We start from the raw sequence: 7,787 nt of genomic DNA on the forward strand, positions 1-7,787 counted from the left end.
CTAACGAGTGAGGTCCCAGCACGGACTCGTTTTCCTCCAGCCACTCAGCAAGTGTCATTGGATGACAATGGTATTTGCTTACTACTGAGCTGTGCTGGATTCAGACCCTCCTCCCAGTGCCTAGGGGGGCTTCCTCATAACCCAAAATCAATTTTTTTGGAAAAAAAGAAAGTAGTTACCAAGATGTATTACAAGTGGCAGGTTAAGATTAATGCTATCGTTTTTACCAAACAAATAGCCATGCATTGCTAAAGGTCAATAAACTGGCAAAGGAAATGTACAGCTAGTCATAAAGAAGCTTTTCTGTGAAAGTGTTCTTGGATAAATAAACACGAGCTCTTGTAAACACTGTGTACTCTCCAGATGTAAATATTCAGAAGGTGTGCTCAAAAAGCCTGAGATGGTTCCAGCTCAGCATTTTATTAATAGGAGATGGTGAATTTTTGGTCAGCTATTAAGTACAACTTAATGTGAAAAAGTGTTTGTTTGCCTAACAAGACTTACTGCTTACACCAGGCTGCCTCCAACACTTTGATAAGAGTATTCAGAACAGTAAAAGATACTTCGGATGTTAGCAAACACCTTGTGCAATATAGACAGATTAGATACAGAGCAGGTCGCAGGACGCAGGCTGGGACGGAGAACGGGGAGGCAGTTTACAGAGTTCAAACAGGGGTAGGATGAGTTTGGTTCTGTGATATTGTTTTGTACCCTTAGAAAATCACAGGCTAATTTTCTGCTTTTTTGTTTTGAATTTGAGCTTTACTCAAGCTTGGGAGCTGTTTGAACCCAGGCTTTATGCTTGCTGTGCGAAAGATGGAAAATTTGTTCCCAGGACTGTAACCCTGCTGGGCTGGGAGGGCCAGGTGAGGTGTTGTTCCAGTTCAGAAGCACACCTGAAGGCACAGGTTTAAAAATACTGGGTTGCTCCACAGGTGCAGAGGAGGTCATCAGAGCACACCAGCCCCTGCTATCAAAGCAGTTGCCTCTCAAGGGCTGGCACCCTTGCCTCGGCTCCATGGGGAGTTCCAGAAGGGGACACTGCCCTGTGGGCAGAAGTTCAATCCAGCCTTATTAAACCCAGCAGTTGTTTTCCTAACTTGTCCTCAGAGTCTTAATTGCTGTTGCTCTAAGCACACCACCACTCTCCTTCCACGAAAGCTGGATGGAAAGCACCTGCTGGGGTCAGGGAGTTCACCTCCCTCCCAGTTTGGGATTACTCCTACTGTACACTTTCTGGCTTTTTTTTCCCCAGAATATCTCCAAAACCTCCAAGCAGCAATGCTTCTGCCCCCTCCTCCGCAAACCTGGTGCTAGGGGCTGAGAGAGTGAGCTGCCCTTCTCTCCCCATGCAGAAGCTGAGATTGCCCATCCTGTGCACTCTCAGATCAAAAATGCATCATGTCTCCTTGTCCGACAGGAGGAAATCAGCACACACAGCACTGGGGTCACCCTGGGACCTGAAACCTACTTTCTCCCTTCAAGTAACACACAGTGGTTCCCAGCAAAGGAACTGCCAAAGGGCTGAGTGTCAAAAGGATGGGTTTTGGTGGGGGGGGGTGTCCCCGGGGAGAGTCCAGCTGTGCACGGAGCCCTTTAAGGGGGCTGGATTGAGTGTCATATAGCAACATATTGTAAGGCAACTGCCCAAATGCCTCTCACCCCTCTGCTCTGGCCCCCATCGTAGCTGCTCTCCAAGCCATGCACAAGTCTTCTAGTGACCAGAAATAAAGAGGTTGTTATCCTGCGCTGAAGAAAGCTCTGACAGAAGAGCAACACAGTGTGTAACCCGGCCCCAAGGACAGCCCAGAACAAGGTTCTGAAGATGAGGGTCCCACTGGTGCCCTTGTTGCCTACTCTCCAGTTTGGCCTCTGCCGACACTGAGTTGTGCCATGGCCCTGCTGCTCTTGCAGCACCAGCTCCTGACTTGCTGTCTTGGGCCCCTTGCTCCCATCTGTGTCCTGCCTGGGTGTCCCCACGCACCCTCACACTGCCTGTCCCCATACCCATGCCAGGGCAGAGCCAAACGGCAGCAGTCTCCCCATGAGCACCTACACCCAGACGCCTGCTCTTCCTCCTGCTTGTTAGCCGAGCTGTGCTTCACCACTTCTCTCTTATTTTCCTAAAAAAAACTAGGGAAGGAAGAAACTTGCCCCATTTTAGTCGCAGCGTGAAGGGGTTTGTAATGTTGTTTCAGGCATTTCCCCCAAACACACTCCCACACAGAGAAGTCCAAGTAGGGAAATCACACTTGAGGGACAAGAGGCTGAGGCAGCTGCCTTGCACAGCAGCCCAAGATCCTCATCACGGATGCCAGAGGAGACACAGGAACCCACTCCACATGACCCATATCCAGTGGGGAGGCCAGGGGTTGCTGCACACAGCTATGAGGTCCTCGACCATCAGCCCTGTTTGGTGCTGCAGCAGAGCTGGGTGGCTCTGGGGTACCCAAAGCTGCTGCAAAGGGCACATACTTGCCAATAAAGGTCTAAAAGCATCTTCCACCCCTACTGCACAGGCTGGGTTTCCTTTGCAGTCATGGTCGACTTTGGAGGATGGAAGCAGGAGGAAAACTTGGTAGACATGAAATAGGCTTGCTTTTCTTCTTGCCATGGACCAGACTGACTTTTTATGTTTTTAAATCTAGATTTATACCAGCCAGAATGGAGATTATTTCCTTACTGCTTCTCTGCTATAAGAAAAAATCATCTCCTTTCTTCTTTTTAGTCAGAGACCAAAAATATTCGCCAAAATCTAAGAAACTCACTGTACTCCTTGATAGAAACCCTTATGAAGGGTCATGCTACCAGGGGTCCCTCTTCAAGGTAGGATGAACGTGTGATACTGTCCCGTTTGTTCCCATCTTTGTTCCCAAGATGAGAGGACTTCAGCCTCAAGGCAGGCTCAGTATAGAAAACTGCTGAAAAATGGAACTCTAGCTAGATCTGAAGATTTAACGTATTTGCACAAGTTCTCTTTCGCTCACAAGCTCACATTTGAATTGAAATGAATTATTCTTCTCTCTTTTCCAAGACTAAAGCTGAATTTAGGGAAAGCCTGAAGCGAAAGCATAAAATGGAAGAAGCAGAAGCACAGAAAGTGCAGTCCTCACAAAGAACAGTAAAAACTGGAGAGAAAAACTGATCATTTCCGAAAGACAGACAGTCTTCGTGCACTGGTTATACATTTGGTCCCCTTTTTAGAGAGCTGCCTCCATCCAGCTCACAGTTGTTCACCGCCCAGCTGAATGTTATCCTCCCCCTCCATCTGGGGGACTTTCTGTTTCTTCCTCCCCACCACAGTTACATGACCTTTCATTGCCAGGACGAGCTGCCTTCCTCCATCTCACTGCAGACAGAAACCACCGGGGATATCATCCATTAGCTGAGTCTCTCCTCCCATCCTCCTCCCCAGAAAGGCGGCAGAGACTGTTGTCTCCATCCTTTTCTCCAAAGCAGGGCTGTTCTCCAGAAAGGGTCTCCATCCCGCTTCGGGCATGCCCTGGAGGTACCTGCCTGAAGCAGACTGAACTGCACCTCAGTTTGAAGCCTGACATAGGCTAAAGCAGACAGCGTGAGCCACCTCCCTCCTATTTTTTCCCCTGGATCACATATTGGTAAACTCCAGACATCCCTTATTATACTGCTTTGAATCATAGCATTCAGGATTTTTTAGTTTATTGACTGCTGCCACAAATCCTTTATATACTGTGGCATTAGAGGCAGTTTTTGGCTCATTCCTCACTTCTTTATGTTTAGAGCAGAGAAACAAAGGAAGGGGAGGGTGGAGTAATCTTTACACTGTCTATTTAAAGGCAGTGATGGCTGCGTGCAAACCAAAGCACACAGCAATGGGAATTACATGGCTGGATAAAACAGTTGGATGGGTGTCTTCTATGATGATTTTTTTCCTAATGTGTAGTGAAGGAAAAGAGGGGCAGAATCCGCACATCAGGCAAAGTACAAAAATTGTCAAGAATGTACTAATGAGAATTAAATGCTGGTAGGTGCTCTCAGATGTCATCTGAGAAACTGAAGTGGTGAGTACCAGAAATAGGTTGCCAGCTGTCTCTGGTCATATTCTTTGTACAAGAATGCTAACAGTTCCCCCTCCTATACGCCCAGGGACAAACTCTGCCATCGTGTAAATCCATGCAAGCCTCCAGCTTCTCCAGGACTGCACAGCTGTAAAAGGAATCTCACAGTTTTATTAAAGGCTGAGAAAAAACACTTGGCACTGCAGCCTGCTGTCAGCTACCACCTTTCTGGGAAGCACTATCCCAGCTTGCAGCATCTCACCCCCCACAGCAGGATCAGCACATCAGGATGGCAGCATTTTAACCGGCAAAAATGCCCACATAGGGCAAAAATGAGACGGGTGACAGATATGCTGAGCGAAAGTCAACCAGGTCACTCGCGGTTGCGTTACTCCCTGTGCTTGCTCTCTCCCCGGGTGGTGCAGCCTTCTCTGTGCTGCACTGCAGCTCTCTGCTGCGTTTTGCTGCTGCATGGGGAAACCCATCCAGCTCTGGCAGAGCGCAGACCCCGCTGCTGCCTTCTCCGCAATGCCCGGCGCAGCAGACGGAGCTGCCTCCAGCTGTGCATCCTTGGGACCTACACCCACACACATCTAAGAAAGCCATTTCCAAAAGCTCCATCGTTCTCCGTGATGGGTACCGAGTCGAGTGCCAGCTCGACTCTCACTGTGACAGGCCACATATTTAATTCTGGAAAAGAATATGCTCTGATTGAAGGCTGAGCTAATTATCTTACGAACACCATTTCTTGTTACAGACTTACAAATGTCTCCACAATAACTGTCTCTGTGGTTTGAAAACTGCCTAACCGGAATATCCTCTTGCCAATAACTTGGTCCAGCCCTCCTCTGTGTACAAAGAAACAGGAATAATTTTCAATTTTACTTTATGGTTAACATATACTGCAAAAAATCCCCCTTCCTCTCCTGTAGATTCATGGAGTATTTCTGCTTCACACTCCATTTCTAAAGAATTTGCCATTTCTGAATATCCCATATCGTGCACTGTTTTTTAGTACCCAGCCTTTTTGCAACTGGAGTAAGTAGCCAAACTTCAGCGTCCTACATGTTGTTTCCATTGGGAAGAGAATGACGCAAACAAGGATTTATTTTTTCTGCTGTAATCCTGTTTATTTAAAGACTGTACATAAAGCCCTGCTGCCCTGAACCCAGCAGGACTCAAACCTCAGGAGATGGTTTCTTTGCTCATTGGCTCAGTGATTGTCCCATCCCCCAAGGCACCCCACAGCGTGTCCTGCCCCGGTCCCTCAAAGGCTTCCCCACTCACCCACAGTCCTTGCCCCCTTCCCCACCCGCTCCCCTCCAGTTTCCATTCCTTGTCACACACAGCCAGCTGCCACCACACAGGTTTGCACAACGTCGGCCCCTTCCCATCAGCCCAAAAAGGATGTGAAGCCTCTTTTGGCAACTCCTGGTGCTTTAGCAATCTGCAAAGTAAAAGCCACTTCGTCCTCATGTTAAGCTTGAACTGCACCTTGTTACACCCACCAGAAGCAATGAGCCTTCTCCCAAGTAATCAGTCTAAAAAGTATTACCTGTATTGTATTGTTCACCTCCATTTTCCTGATGGCTCTTGGCTGCTTTTATGGGAGCCCTAATGAAGTTCTCAGTACTTCAGTATTTATGGCAAAGGGGACAGTGTTACTACAGCTGGGTACAGCCCGACACGCTGGATGCTGTGTCAGCTCCCCTGGAGTCAATCTGACATTTTTAGAGGCAATGAAGGAAGATTATACTGGGCACGCTGTGCACAACAAGCAGGAACATTTTCTGTGATTAAAAACCTCTAACAAATGGGAATTAGAGGAAACGTTGCCGAGATATTCTTTTGAAGGTGGAAATTGGTGCTTCCTAAAATTAAATTACACAAAGCTGGACAAAGAAAGATAGCAAGCCACGTGCCAGACGAACTGCCACTCAGCTAATACATTACTTTCTAAATATAAAAACAGCCTACTGCTTACACTGACAGTTCAGCACATAAGCAAGAAGGGAATGATGTATAACACCAGACTGAGCTGAGGCTGCAGAAGCACAGACTCATCTAAGTTTCCTTTCTGTAATTATTTATGAAAGAGTGCTGAGGAGATAGGGGAAAGCGTGTCCAAAGAGGAGCAGCAGCACAGAGGTTGCTCAGCTGAGCCCCTTTTACCCACAGGGGTTGTCCAAACCCACAGCTGACACCACTGGTAGAGGGACTTCTACCCCATTCCCTCCCCCAACAAGACAATTTCTTGCCTGTTCCTTCATGTAGCTGCTTAGAAACACTTTTTTAAAAATGCCCATAAACGACTGCAGTAGCTTCTGACATGCTTGGCCACAAAGACAACACTGGGTTCTCCCCAAAGTTATCCTGAAACCCATTTGTGGAGAAAAGCAGGATGTAAAATGCTCAGATGTTCATACCCTTTGTTATCCCACTCAGCTCACTCAGCACTACAGATAAATCTCTTCAGTCTTAACCAATGTCAAGTATAGGACACCCTGCAGATTGACAGGCTTCTCATTTTATTCCAATTCCCTAGTCTCATGCAGCCAGAGAGTAAGACAGTGAGAAGAAGAAAGGAGACAATAATTCTCTTACTCTTAGTTCTGTAACCTTAATTTCTCATCTGGCCAGCCCCACCAGAATGCCATTCCTACACTGGGCTTCTCTTCCTTTTTCAAATTATAATACAATCAATTCACTTGTGTATGAAGTTATTTTTAGATCTAGTTAAAAAAATAAAAATCCATCTGTAGCACTTCATTGTAGTTTAATTTTATTTAAAAACAGCCTTCTGAGAGATCATGATCCAAAATACGGAAGCTCGCATATAAAATTCTATTGATTACCTAAAAACTGATGGAATTACATGCACTTTTGTTTGAAATTTAAAGCAAAAATTCAAATTTTGGAACACCTTAAAGATCTCTGATCAGCTATAAGTTGATGCAAAATGAAATCCTTTTCCTTTAGGGGAGAAAACAGATTCACTTTGGCTGGCAGTTCATGAACTACTAGTTTTTACCCCCATGCTGCTTCAGCATCGTCATATTTTCTCCTCCAAGCATCAGCTCTCAATATATTTTCAAGGCTGCACCCTGAAACCCTGAGAACTAGAAGCATCATGGTCAGTCACCAGCTCCAGTAGCTGCTGCGGCAGCTAAGGCTGGGTTAAGCTGAGAATGGGAGCTGAGAGCACTAAGGCAGCTGGAAGTACTCCTACTTTAAAGTGTACACTCATAACAAAGGAAGGTAATACATTAAAATAGATTTTACATGGATCAGAATGTTAGCATGATAAAAATTAGTAGTTCACGAATCTAAATTAGTAAGGTTCCTGTTCGTCCTTTTTTGTGTCCCTGTGCCATCCAAGCACCAAAACACAGGTGACTGTGAACAGGAAAGCTCTTGCCTTTCCTGCACTTCAGTGCCATTGGCACAAACGGGTTCTGCCTCCAACAGGGTCTCAGTGAAACCACTCAGATTTGAAGACAGAGGAAACATAGCAACTTTCTTGAATATTAATCTCTCTAAATTCCAGGAAATTGTTGATACTTGACACAATTTCACGCAGCAAAAATGTTGAGAAATTTCACTGAATTTCACTGAATTTCTAGAGTTGGAAGGGACCATAGAGATCATCTAGTCCAACTCCCCTGCTGAAGCAGGATTGCCTAGAGCTAGAGCATGTTACTCAGGACTACATCCAGGCGGGTTTTGAAAATCTCCAAAGAAGGGGACTCC

The sequence above is a fragment of the Calidris pugnax genome, unplaced genomic scaffold (assembly GCF_001431845.1).
Source record: "Calidris pugnax isolate Ruff unplaced genomic scaffold, ASM143184v1 scaffold20, whole genome shotgun sequence".
NCBI classification, from domain to species: Eukaryota; Metazoa; Chordata; class Aves; order Charadriiformes; family Scolopacidae; genus Calidris; species Calidris pugnax.